Source organism: Hypanus sabinus, chromosome 4 (assembly GCF_030144855.1).
Source record: "Hypanus sabinus isolate sHypSab1 chromosome 4, sHypSab1.hap1, whole genome shotgun sequence".
NCBI classification, from domain to species: domain Eukaryota; kingdom Metazoa; phylum Chordata; class Chondrichthyes; order Myliobatiformes; family Dasyatidae; genus Hypanus; species Hypanus sabinus.
Window position 1 is genome coordinate 179,563,835 of NC_082709.1, and position 14,543 is coordinate 179,578,377.

Here is a 14,543-nt window from a genome sequence, read left to right on the forward strand (position 1 = left end):
AATTCAGAAACAATTCTAGAATTAGAGCTGATAGTCCTAAACACCATGGAGAGACGTGACTCATACACAAGTCGACCAATGAACTGGCACCTTCTAATTATACTGCCTTGTTTGATGGCATGCAGGTGTTGGTAGTTATTGGAACCTGGGAATGATTGGGAACTAAACGAGGTGGTTAAGGCCCAATTCCTGAGGAAGATAGCCAGGCGCCAGAAGAGACCATGACAATACATGTATGTTGTTAAATAACAATAAACTTGACTTGACTTGATCACCAGATTAAAAAGCAGTTACTTCTCCCAAACTGACAGGCTGAGCAACACCTCCACACATTAACCCACCCCACCACGCCCCACCACCACCTCATACACGTCACCTGCAGTGCATAAAATCGGTTTATAAGTCTATCAGTCTGCAAAAGTCTCAGGCACTGTAGCTACAGATATGTGCCCAAGACCTTTGCACAGTACTGCTTACACAGTAAATTACTTGTACATTGCATGTTATAGGATTGCTTTTATTTTTGTATTTATTATGGTTTTTTATTGTGTTCTTTGTTCTTATTGTGTTTTTTTTACTCTGCATCTGATCTGGAGAAGCAATCATCTTGTTCTCCTTCACACTCATGCACTGAAGAATGACAATAAACAATCTTGAACTATGTGCCTATAAAAGAGCTCAAGCTTAACGTCTTCGATAGACTCGATTATGAAGCAAGTTCAATGAGATGAAAATATTAATTCTCCTCCAGCATAAGATGTCTTATATCACAGTTTGGAATTCTCATGTGAAACTTTTGCATTGCTCTTTGTATGGTAGTTGCTTTAAGGTGAATGTGGCTTCTTTGAGGTGCCCTGGCTTTGAGGCTGCAGAGGAAAACAGTACCTAAACTTGGCCTATCACCTCCTGTGCTCAGGAGGAAATGAGGCCAGTCTACCCAACTGGTGGACAGAGGGACACACACAAAATGCTGGAAGAACTCAGCAGGCCAGGCAGCATCTATGTTGCTGGCCAAAGCCCTTCAGCAGGACTTTAGGCCTGAAACGTTGACTGTACTCTTTTCCTTAGATGCTGCCTGGCCTGCTAAATTCCTCCAGCATTTTGTGTGTGTTGTTCAGTGATGCACCATCAGTAACTCTCAGAGACTGGAAGTGAGACTCTCAGCTTTTGTTAACAGCGAAAAGGGAGCACGACATCTCGGAGACTGAGGGGGGAGCAGTGCCCCAATCGCCTTTATCCAAGGGTCTGTGGGAGGAGCCACAGGAGCAGTCAGCAGAGGGGCATGTCCAGACAGGTATACATAGTTCACCACACTCGGATTTCCAGCATCTGCAGATTTTCTCTTATTTGTGGTGGACAGAGGGAATGTTTAATAAGGGAGCTCTTCCCCCCACCACCGCCTGGTTTGTTCTTTGCTGATTTCTTTCTTCTAGCTCACTCTGCTTCCTCTACTCTGCTCTCTGAAGCAGTGCACTATAAATCGCCCTCCACACCCCCACCCCTGGCAACCCCACCGTTTTCATTAATATAATATTTCAAAATGGTCCGCTCAAGCCCGAATTCATCAGGGTGATGTGTTTTGTCAAGGCTGCAGACCATGTAAGCAGGCTGGAATGAGTTATCGTGTGCATGTTTCGAAACTCATCACAGCCCCGGGCATTTAAAAGCTATTGAGGAGGTCTTTGGAGTTCCTTGTAAGAATGGCAGCATCAGTCAAAATAATGCATGATCTGTCCCACAGACCGTCCTGCACTGCAGAGATAATGATCCTGGCAAAGGTGAGAGACAATTTGTGTAAAGCTCTCTGCTGCCATGGAGCCTGCCACAGCACAGTAACATCTCTCAGGCTGGAGGTTCTCTTTTGTCCATAGCCTGTCTCCCTTTTCATGTTCACAGTCAGGGTTGTGGAGTTGTAGTTGACAGACTGAGTCACAGTGTGAGTTTGGGACGTTGTTCGCTGCAAGGTGAGGGGCGATTTCATGGAGATGTTTAAAATCATGAGAGGGTTGGAAAGGGTGAATGCACCAATCTTTTTCCTGGGGTCTAGGAATCTTGTGGGCATAGATTGTTGCCCTGCAGCCCATGTCCCATGTGTTTTTGTTTACATTTTTTTGCTATTTGTGCAATTTGCTATCTTTTTCAAATTGGATATATGTGTTTGTTTTTAGTGAATTTTATTGTATTTCTTTGTTTAGTTAGTGCCTGCAAGATAAATCTCAGGGTTGTATATGATATACACACTTTCATAATAAATTTAAATTTTGAATTTTGAACTTTGAACTTAAATCTAGGCTCAGATAAGAGGAGAGAGATTTAGTAGGAACCTGAGGGGCAACATTTTAACACAGAATATAGAGCACTACAACAGAGGACAGGCCCTTTGGCCCATGATGTTATGCCGACCTTTTAACCTACTCCAAGGTCATCCTAATTCTTCCCTCCTCAATAGCCCACCATTTTTGTGTCACCCATGTGCCTATCTAAGAATTTCTTGTGTTTTCCTCAACCATCACCTTTGGTATGGTATTTCACACACCCACCACTCTCTGTATCAAAAACTTACCTTTGACATCCCCACTACAGCTTCCTCCAATCATTTTAAAGTTATACCCCTTCATATTAGCCATTTTAACTCTGACTATTCACTCAATCTATGCCTGTTTTCATCTTCTCACCTTTGTCAAGACAATTCTCATCCTGCTTCACTCCAAAGAGAAAAGTCATGGCTCGCGAAACCTATTCTCATAAGATGTACTCTCTAACCCAGTCAGCATCCTGGTAAACCTCCTCTGCACCCTCTCTCAAGATTCCACATGCTTCCTATAAAGGAGCACCAGAAATGAACACGCTACTCCAAACATGGTCCAACCAGGGTTTCAGAAAGCTGCAGTATCGCATCACCCAGAGGAACAAACTGCCAGAGGAAGTGGTTGAGGCAGGAAGGTGGAAAGAATTCTGACTGGATGCACCTCAGCCTGCTGCAGAAGCTGTGGTGATCAGGATTGCAAGAAGCTGCAAAGATGCAAACTCAACCAGTTCCATCATGGGCACAACCCTCCCAGCCATCAAAAGCATCTTCAAGAGCCAATGTCTCAAAAAGAGGCGTTCATCACAATGGACCCTCACCATATGGGTCGTGCTCCTTCCTCATTACTACCATCAGGGAAGAGATTAAGGAGCTGAAAATCCATTCTCAATTATTCAGAACCAGCTTCTACCCCTCCATCATCAGATATCTGAATGGTCCATGAATCCAGGAATATTACCACATTATTTTTTTTGCACTATTTATTTATTTGGTAATTACTGTAAATAGTAGTGCAATCATTTGAGTCACATGTACTGTTCTCCATAGGTGGGTTCTCAGATAGGATCCACATATTCTGGTGCAATAAGAACAAGAGTGAGTGTTAGTTGCGGCTAGTGGTTGAGTCATTTGGTCGTATAGACTTTCATTTCATATCTGCAGCTTGCTTTCTGGGGCACAGCAGATGTCAGTCTCTGTCCCTCTTGAACAGATTTCCTTGAGGTGTATCTATTGAGTGCAATATCTTCCCAGCTTTTAGATGTAATGATGAATTTCTTCAGGCTGATTTTGATGTTGTATTTGAAGCATTTCCTTTGCCCACTAGGGGATCGCTGACCTTCATTCAACAGGGAAAGAAGGATCTGTTTGGGAGACATGAGTTAGGCATCCTGATGACTTGACCTATCCATCAGAGTGGATGTTGATTTATCATGGGGGAGATGCTCTTCATATTGGCAACCTCCAGTGAGCTGGTGTCAGTGCGTCTGTCCTTCCAGGTGATCTTCAAAATGTTTTGTAAGGAACCTTAGTGGTATTGTCCCAGGAATTTCAGGTGATCCATAATTCAGCTCCACAAGTAATGCAGGAAGGATGACTACTCTATAAGCCAAAAGTCTTGTTTGGACTTATAGGTCACAGCCTTCAAAGACTCTTTTCCTTTATCTTTCATGGCTCCACTTGTACTAGTGGTTGATTTCAGAGTCGATGTCTGCTTTTTTGAGGAGAGAACGCTGACAAGGTAGGGCAAGTGGTCTACAGTTTCAGGGTAGCATCATCAACTTTTATGGAAGGCTGGATAAATGGCTGGTTGGGTGGTGGCTTATATCGGATCTTATGTCATCAAAAGTTCATGAATTTCCAATGATTTTATGCCTGTTTGCTGTACTGTTGGGTTACAGGGTGGAGATACACCTTTACCAAAGAAGGTGTAAGGCACTCTCTCCCTCCGCTAGCCTGAAAATCATCCTTGGGCAAGGTGTAGCACTGGTATAACCCCCCTCATCGCAGACAAAGGAAGCCATGGGAACAGGTTGTGGATAGTCATATCAGTAGATGGTGCATATCACAAGCCCTAGTTATACGATCATTCATGCCTGGCAGACAATCTTTGAAGAGTATTGATATTGGCACATAGCAATACTGTACTATAGCAACAGTGAACTATGGAGGCCAAGTTAATGGTGTATTTAAGGAAAAATTGATAACATATTAATTCATAAGTAGGTTAAGGGTTCATCATGCTCAGGCAGCTCAGTGCATCCTACAGTACAGTAGCAGGCCCTACAGCCCAAATGGCCATGCTGATCAAGGTACCTCACACAAAGTGGTCCTATTTGCTAGTTATATGGAGAGGGTGAGTCAATGGATTGGAAAAAGAGAAAGGCCATGATAGCTAGGTGGAGCTTGTTCAAAGGACTGAATGGCCAAATTGCCTGATTCTGTCTGATATCTAATAGTCTTTTAGGAGAGCCTGTTCCAATAGGAGAAGGGTCAGTAACCAAGGTCACCAAGATCATAATGTTTGACAGGGGAGCGAGAGCAGAGATAACAAGGTGATTTTGCCATAACGCAGAATGTTGTTGTGATTTAGACTACATGCCAAGAGGAACAAGATGACGCTTGTGTACGTCGCTCCTTCAGTTGACATCTTTTGGATAGATCATAAAACCATATCTTTCACATCTTGTATGCCTTTCACACATGCTTTTCCTCTTGAAAGTGACTCTGGAACTGTTGGAGCCTGTGGTTTGCAGTTTGGGTGTTCTCTGAAGTCTCCGAGAGGATTCTGGGAGGCGGAGTTAGCATGCACAAACCTCGTAGTGAGAAAGCTGCGGGGCCCAAGCCAATGCTCAACTCCATTTCGCTGATTAAAGCAACAAGGGAGATTTAAACATCAAGGCTAACGTGGAGCGTGAGCACAGGCTGCTTGTCATGATGGCCAGTGAGATCACTCTGCTGCTGGAGAAGGGGAGAGTGGCTTTTGATCACTGGGAGCTCACTCTGCTGCTGGAGAGGGGAGACTGTTCTTTGATTGCTGGAGGAATCACTCTGCTGCTGCAGGGGAACGTTACCCAGGTTTTCTGCATTTTGGATATGGACTCCGACTATAGACTTTTCATCAGTCTTCTAGGTTTTATACTCTTTCACCCGATCTTTCTCATTTTTGTGTGTAGGGGGAGGAGGATTTTGGGGTGAATGTGTCCTGTTTTTCTTCAGTTTTTGTGCTGGAAGGAGGGATTTGGGGGTTAATGATCGTGCTACCATTCTTTTATTTCATAGTTACAAAGCTACCTGGAGAAGAATTTCAGAGTTGTGTACTTTGATAATAAATGACCCATTGAACCTATGAAGTGTAATTTTCAAAGACAAACTGAGCAAAACGAGAAAGCAACAGAATGGGCGAACGAGGCAACAGAGGTCCGATGGGTTGAATGGCAGTTTCTCTGGATCATACCTCCAATTAATCAACATGAACCACACAGCTGAAATTATGTATGCCCTCTTCTCGCTGCTGCCAGCAGGAAGGAGGTACAAGAACCTTAGGACCCACACCACCAGCTTCGGGAACAGTTCGTACCCTTCAACCATCGGGCTCCTGATCCAAAGGGGGTAACTTCACTCACCTCATCACTGAAATATTCCCGCTTTCAAGAAGGCTGCAGCTTATTTCCTTAGTACTACTTATTTACTTATTCTTGCATTATTATTAAGTTTTTTGTATTTGCAGAGTTTGTTTTCTTTTGCACATTGGGATTTTTGTCAGCATTTTGTGTAGTTCTTCATTGATTCTATTGTAGTTCTTTGTTCGACAGAAAATGCCTGCAAGAAAATGAATCTCGGGGTAGTATATGGTGATATATACATTCTATGATGATCAATTTCTTTTGAACTTTGAACTATGAACTTGGTAGCAGCTTGTCATACTCTGGCAACAAGCCCAGAACTGGTTAGAAAACAATTCAATTTAGAATCCTTAGAAACAAGGGGACATTCCGGACAGACATTTTGTCAATAGAAGCTTCTTTTATTTTCCTTGTGTCCATCTTCTCCCATTTAAATTTCCTCAGTATTTCTGCATCACAGAAAGGTCACAGAGGCTTTCAAGAAGGTGCAGAAGAGGTTCACCAGGATTAGAGAGTGTGGCTATAAGTAGAAGTTGGTCAAATTTGGGTTGTTTTCTTTGGAGCATCAGATGTTGAGGAGAGGCCTGGTATACAGTTATAAAATAATGAGATACCTAGACATCATAAATAGCCGGAGTCTTTTTCACAGGGCTTGTCCATTCATTGTGTGCCATCTGGTATATGTGGACAATCATGCTCTTTCCATGACCATGATTGTTCTTGGCAAATTTTTCTACAAACGTGGTTGACATTTCGCAGGGTAGAATTGTGAAATACAGGAGGGCATAGCTTTATTGCAAGAAGGGGAAATTTAAAGGTCACAGAAGTCAAAATTGCGTTTTTTTTTGCCATACACACACAAGTTTGTGTATGTGCAAGGCCAGAGTAATTGTGATATCCATGGAGGGATGCTGCCGACGGGCTGCAGGAGTACATGCTGTGAGACGCACTGAAACTTAGTGCAGCCACCATGTGGACTTGGTGGATGAGGACTGCAGTACAGAGTCCGTCTGCTACTGGACACCATATGAGTAGCAACAGTCCCATTGGTTTTATGGAATGCAATAGAGCACTACGTAATATATTGACTGTGAATGTAAAAATGAAAAGGCATTGTATGGTTTATTCTTTTTTTATAAGAATAAATTTTATTTTGATATAAAAGCAATTGAACACTACTTAACATATCTAGGAAACAGAGTGAAAAGGCATTGCACGGTTTATTCATGTAAATAAAATTAAAGCTTATTTGTCACATGAACATCAAAAAATACACTGAAGCATACAGTTTTGCATCAACAATCAACATAGCCTGAGGATGGTGCTGGAGGCAGTCTGTAAGTGTGGCCACAATTCCGGCAGCAAAATAGCACGCCCACAACTTACTTGGAAATAATTTTTATCACGAATAAATTTTATTTTGATTAATAAAAACAGAAAAGCTTGCAGCAGCATAGCATTGAAAACACAAGCTTCACAAGACATATAAATTAAGCATAAATTATATAAAATTATACAAGATTTACACAGAGAGTGTTAGGCACCTGAAAAGCATTGCCAGGTGATAGAATTCCAACATTTAAGAGGCATTTAATCAGGTGCATGAACAGGCAGGGAACGTGTGAAAACAGATCTTGCAAAGGCAAAGGAAATTAATTTGTACTGGCATCATGTTCGGAACAGACCTCCTGAGCCAAAGTGTCTCTGTGCTCTCCGTCTCTCTCTCCTCCTTTCTCTTTTACTTTCTCTCTTCCCTTCTCTCTTCCCTCTACTTCTCTCACTCTCCTCTCTCAAAATCACAAACATATCATTGACATAAAAAGAAGTAAGTTAAAATAAAAAATAACATAATAGATAGTGCAAAAGAGAAATAGTGTTCTCCTCCTCTCTGTTCCACCATCCCTCTCTCTCTCATTCCTCCCTCTCTCTCTCCCTCTCCCTTTCTCTCACTCTCTCTTTCACCATCCCTCTTCCTGAATCTCCCTGAAGTTTGTTTTCCTTCACTCCAGCCATTAGCTGAATGCCAGTTAATGTCTGGAGCCCACCAACCTATGACAGTTCTGGAATAGGAGGTGATCAATAGTTTCACCAGGAAATAGGACCAGCAGCTGAAGACCAGAGGTGGAGATTGGAGGAATAAAACTGATTGCTCCAAAGAAAGCCAGCATGAATTCAATGGATCAAATGGCCTCAATCTGTGTCATCTTGAACTTCCAACACCGTCCTCCATTCTCCTCCCTCTCCGAGGCAACTTTCATTACCTTATCTGATGTCCCCGATGAAGATCAATAACCTGTTTAAAATGCACTGATGTGAGTTGGCAAGTCCAGCTGGAGGTTTGATCACATGATCCCAATCTGGCCCATGCTCCTCTTCCTACTATTAGTCACCCTCATAGCAACACCACAACCCCAAAATGGTGGTCAATAAATACTGAATTATCAATATTTTAACTCCAATAGATAAAAATGGTCATTGAAAAATCACTGGAACACAATTGCCTTTTTTTTAAAGTACCCTTGATATTCCTCCAAGGTTTTTATGCAGAGAAATAGCTCTTGGAGCTTCTTTGCTGATTATTGTGTGCCAAAAAGGGAGCTTCATGGAGCTGTATAACACCCACAATCCTGGAGTACATTAAAAGAGTAATCACATAATTAAACACGCACTCGGTGGCCACTTTATTAGGTACACCTGCTCATTAATGCAAGTAACTAATCAGCCAATCACCTGGGAGCAACTCAGTGCATAAAGCATGCAGACATGGTCAAGAGGTTCAGTTGTTGTTCAGACCAAACATCAGAATGGGGAAGAAATGTGATAAAGTGTGTTTGACCATGGAATGATTGTTGGCGCCTGACTGAATGTTCTGAGAATCTCAGAAACTGTTGACCTTCTGGAATTTTCATGCACAACAGTCTCTAGAGTCTACAGAGAATGGTGCAAAACACAACAAAATTGTTCAGTGAGCAGTAGTTTTATGGGCAAAAAATACATTGAGAGAAGTAATGGGACAATGCCCAGACTGGTCAAGATGACAGAAAGGTGACAGTAACTCAAATAACCACACATTACAACAGTGGTGTGCAGAAGAACATCTCTGATCGCACACCATGTCAAACCTAGAAATGTGAGTTGGTTCTAGCAGCAGAAGACAACACTGGGTTCCACTCCTCTACCTAATAAAGTGGCCACTAAGTGTAACTTTCAACTGCTTTGGAACACAGTGATTTAAATACTAACATGAAATGATAATTATCCCAAAGTTCAAAAGGAATTTATTAGCATATGCTACCCTGAGATGTATTTTCTTGTGGGCATTTGCAGAAAAGTAAAGAAATACAATAGAATTTGCTTAAAACTATAAAGAACCGAGAGAGGTAACTAACCAATGTTCCACAGAAGATAAATTGTGCAAAAATAAATAAATAAATCTGAGTTGTAGAGTCCCTGAAAATGAGTCCATAGACTGTGGAGGCAGTTCAGTATTGCGGTGAATAAAGTTATCCATGCTGGTTCAGGAGCCTGATGGTGGTACGGTAATACCTGTTCCTGAACCTAGTAGTGAGGGACCTAAGGCTTCTGAACATATGAGTGAGTGGAGAACACCTCCTCAATGATGGGGATCCTAGATGATGGCTGCTGCTTGCTTGTAGCAGTGCTCCATGCAACTGTGCTCAACAATGGGTAGGGCTCTGCCTAATTTATTTATTAATATTATTTCTTTCTTTATGTACTTGCACAGTTTGTTGTCTTTTGCACTCCGGTTGAACGCTGATGCGCTCTTTCAATTATCCCGTTATGGTTCTTATTCTATTATGGATTTATTGAGTATGCCCACAAGGCAATGAATCTCAGGCTTGTAGAAACATAGAAACGTAGAAAATGGGTGCAGGAGTAGGCCATTCGGCCATTCAAGCCTGCACTGCCATTCAGTATGATCATGGCTGATCATCCAACTAAGAACCCTGTACCTGCTTTCTCTCCATACCCCCTGGTCCCTTTAGCCACAAGGGCCATATCTAACTTCCTCTTAAATATAGCCAATGAACCGGCCTCAACTGTTTCCTGTGACTGAGAATTCCACAGATTCACCACTCTCTGTATGAAGAAGTTTTTCCTCATCTCGGTCCTAAAAGGCTTCCCCTTTATCCTTAAACTGTGACCCCTCATTCTGGACTTCCCCTACATCGGAAACAATCTTCCTGCATCTAGCCTGTCCATCCCTTTAGAATTTTATACGTTTCAATAAGATCCCCCCTCAATCTTCTAAATTTCAGTGAGTATAAGCCTAGTCGATCCAGTCTTTCTTCATATGAAAGTCCTGCCATCCCAGGAATCAATCTAGTGAACCTTCTCTGTACTCCCTCTATTGCAAGAATGTCTTTCCTCAGATTAGGGGACCAAAACTACACACAATATTCTAGGTGCGTTCTCACCAAGGCCTTGTAGAAATGCAGTAGAACCTCCCTGCTCCTGTACTCAAATCCTTTTGCTATGAATGCCAACATACCATTTGCCTTTTTCACTGCCTGCTGTACCTGCATGCCCACCTTCAATGACTGGTGTACAATGACACCCAGGTCTCGTTGCATCTCCCCTTTCCCTAATTGGCCACCATTCAGATAATAATCTGTTTTCCTGTTCTTGCAACCAAAGTTGGTAACCTCACATTTATCCACATTAAATTGCATCTGCCATGAATTTGCCCACTCACCTAACCTATCCAAGTCACCCTGCATCCTCTTAGCATCCTCCTCACAGCTAACACCGCCGCCCAGCTTCGTGTCATCTGCAAACTTGGAGATGCTGCATTTAATTCCCTCATCTAAATCATTAATACATATTGTAAACAACTGGGGTCCTAGCACTGAACCTTGCGGTACCCCACTAGTCACTGCCTGCCATTCTGAAAAGGTCCCGTTTACTCCCACTCTTTGCTTCCTGTCTGCCAACCAATTTTCTATCCAAATCAATACCATACCCCCAATACTGTGTGCTTTAAGTTTGCACGCTAATCTCCTGTGTGGGACCTTGTCAAAAGCCTTTTGAAAATCTAAATATACCACATTCACTGGCTCTCCCCTATCCACTCTACTAGTTACATCTTCAAAAGATTCTATAAGATTCGTCAGACATGATTTTCCTTTCACAAATCCATGCTGACTTTGTCCGATGATTTCACCTCTTTCCAAATGTGCTGTTATCACATCTTTGACAACCGACTCTAGCATTTTCCCCACCACCGATGTCAGACTAACCGGTCTATAATTCCCCAGTTTCTCTCTCCCTCCTTTTATAAAAAGTGGGGTTACATTAGCCATCCTCCAATCCTCAGGAACTAATCCAGAATCTAAGGATTAGATTATCACTAAAAATTATCACTAATGCATCCACTATTTCTTGGGCTACTTCCTTAAGCACTCTGGGATGCAGACCATCTGGCCCTGGGGATTTATCTGCCTTTAATCCCTTCAATTTACCTAACACCACTTCCCTACTAACATGTATTTCCCTCAGTTCCTCCATCTCACTGGACCCTCGGTCCCTTACTATTTCCGGAAAATTATTTATGTCCTCCTTAGTGAAGATAGAACCAAAGTAGTTATTCAATTGGTCTGCCATGTCTTTGTTCCCTATGATCAATTCACCTGTTTCTGAATGTAAAGGACCTACATTTGTCCTGACCAATCTTTTTCTTTTCATGTATCTATAAAAGCTTTTACAGTCAGTTTTTATGTTCCCTGCCAGCTTACTCTCATAATCTTTTTTTCCCTTTCCTCCTCTGCTGGTCTCAGAATTTCTCCCAGTCCTCAGGTGTGCTGCTTTTTTTTGCTAGTTTATATGTTTCTTCTTTGGACTTGATACTATCCCTAATTTCCCTTGTCAGCCATGGGTGCACTACCTTCCCTGGTTTATTCTTTTGCCAAACTGGGATGAACAATTGTTGTAGTTTATCCATGCGATCTTTAAATGCTTGCCATTGCATATCCACCGTCAGCCCTTTAAGTATCATTTGCCAGTCTATCCTAGCTAATTCACGTCTCATACCTTCAAAGTTACCCTTCTTTAAGTTCAGAACCTTTGTTTCTGAACTAACTATGTCACTCTCCATTTTAATGAAGAATTCCACCATATTATGGTCACTCTTACCCAAGGGGCCTCGCACAACAAAATTGCTAACTGACCCTTCCTCATTGGTCAATACCCAATCTAGAATGGCTGGCTCTCTAGTTGGTTCCTCGACATGTTGGTTCAGAAAACCATCCCGCATACATTCCAAGAAATCCTCTTCCTCAGCACCCTTACCAATTTGGTTCACCCAATCTATATGTAGATTGAAGTCACCCATTATAAATACTGTTCCTTTCTTGCATGCATTTCTAATTTCCTGTTTAATGCCATCCCCAACCTCACTACTACTGTTAGGTGGCCTGTACACAACTCCCACCAACGTTTTCTGCCCCTTAGTGTTATGCAGCTCTACCCATATTGATTCCACATCCTCCAGGCTAATGTCCTTCCTTTCTATTGCGTTAATCTCCTCTCTAACCAGCAATGCTACCCCACCTCCTTTTCTTTCTTGTCTAGCCCTCCTGAATATTGAATATCCCTGGATGTTGAGCTTCCATCCTTGGTCACCCTGGAGCCATGTCTCTGTGATCCCAACTATATCATATTCATTAATAACTATCTGCACATTCAATTCATCCACCTTGTTACGAATGCTCTTCGCATTGACACACAAAGCCTTCAGGCTTGTTTTTACAACACTCTTAGCCCTTATACAATTATGTTGAAAAATGACCCTTTTTGCTTTTTGCCCTGGATTTGCCCGCCTGGCACTTTTACTTTTCAAACTACTTTTGGCTTCTACCCTCATTTTACACCCCTCTGTCTCTCTGCACTTGTCCCATCCCCCTGCCACATTAGTTTAAAGCCTCCTGAACAGCAGTAGCAAACGGTCCCCCTAGGACATTGGTTCCCATCCAGCCCAGGTGCAGACCGTCCTGTTTATACCGGTCCCACCTCCCCCAGAACTGGTTCCAATGCCCCAGAAATTTGAATCCCTCCCCCTTGCACCAGTTTTCAAGCCACGTATTCATCTGAAATATCCTCCTATTTCTACTCAGACTAGCACGTGGCACTGGTAGTAATCCAGAGATTATTACCTTTGTGGTCCTACTTTTTAGTTTATCTCCCAACTCCCTAAATTCACCTTGTAGGACCTCATCCCATATTGTTGGTATAGATTTTACCTATATCGTTGGTACCTATGTGCACCACAACCACTGGCTGTTCACCCTCCCATTCCAGGATGTCCTGCAGCCGCTCAGAGACATCCTTGACCCTTGTACCAGGGAGGCAACATACCATCCTGGAGTCTCATTTGCGGCCGCAGAAACGCCTATCTATTCCCCTTACAATCGAATCCCCTATCACTATAGTTCTCCCACTCCTTTTCCTTCCCTCCTGTGCCGCAGAGCCACCCATGTTGCAATGAACTCGGCTGCTGCTGCCTTCCCCTGATGAGACATCTCCCCCAACAGTATCCAAAACAGTATATCTGTTTAGGAGGGAGATGACCTCAGGGGACTCCTGCACTACCTGCCTACTGCTACGCTGTCTAGTGGCCACCCCTTCCCTTTCTGCCTGTTTAGCCTTTACCTGCGGTGTGGCCAACTCACTGAACGTGCTATTCACGACTTTCTCAGCATCGTGGATGCTCCAGTATGAATCCAATCGCAGCTCCAGACGCTCAACGTGGTCTGCCAGAAGCTGCAGTTGGGCACACTTCCTGCACACATAGTCGTCAGGGATGCTGGAAGTATCCCTGATTTCCCACATGCTGCAGGATGAACAAACCACGTGGCCGATCTCAGCTGCCATGACCTACCCAATACTTGCCTCAACTTTTGAAACTTTCTCCTTTGAAAGGGACTTACCTGGCCTTACCTCACTTGGAGTGAAGCTCGTCCTCAGCTTCTCGAGTCAAAGCCTAAAATCTCCACTCCTTCACTGGCCCACTCACTCACTGGCTGCTTTATGGTGACACTCTATGTACTTTGATAATAAATATACTTTGAACTGTGTTTAGACTGTGTCCACCACTTTCTGTAGACCTTTCCACCTCTGGGCATTGGGGTTTTCATAGCAGACCATAGGGTAGCTATGCATCACTTTTAAAATATCACTTTCAAAAAGGCTGCAGAAAAGAGTCATGAGGAACTGGAGGGCTTGAGATATAAGCAAAGACTGAATAACTGGAGCTTATCTCCCTCGGAGTACGTGGGATGACCTTACAGTAAATCATGATGGGCAGAGATAGAGTGCCTGGCCAGTGTAGGGGAATCTCAAACTAGTGGCCATTGATTGTAAGTGAAAGGAGTAAAATTTAAAAGTATATTAAGAGACATACTGTGTTTTTCACACAGATGGTGGTGGGCTTATGGAATGAGAGGCCAGAGGCAGGTCCAAATATAATATTTAAACTACATTAGGACCAGTTCTTGGATAGAAATGACCTTGAGAATTAAGCCATTCAGCCCACTGACTCTATGCCATAACATCACAGCTGATTCATTTTCCCGCTCAACACCATTCTTCTGCCT

At 42.9% G+C, this 14,543-nt stretch overlaps 1 protein-coding gene across 5 annotated transcripts in view; it reads left to right on the plus strand.

Annotated features, from left to right (window-relative positions):
- The window catches only part of LOC132393532 (neural cell adhesion molecule 2-like), a 1,581,614-nt gene that overhangs the window by 1,173,091 nt on the left and 393,980 nt on the right, over positions 1–14,543 (plus strand). The window lies entirely within an intron of this gene.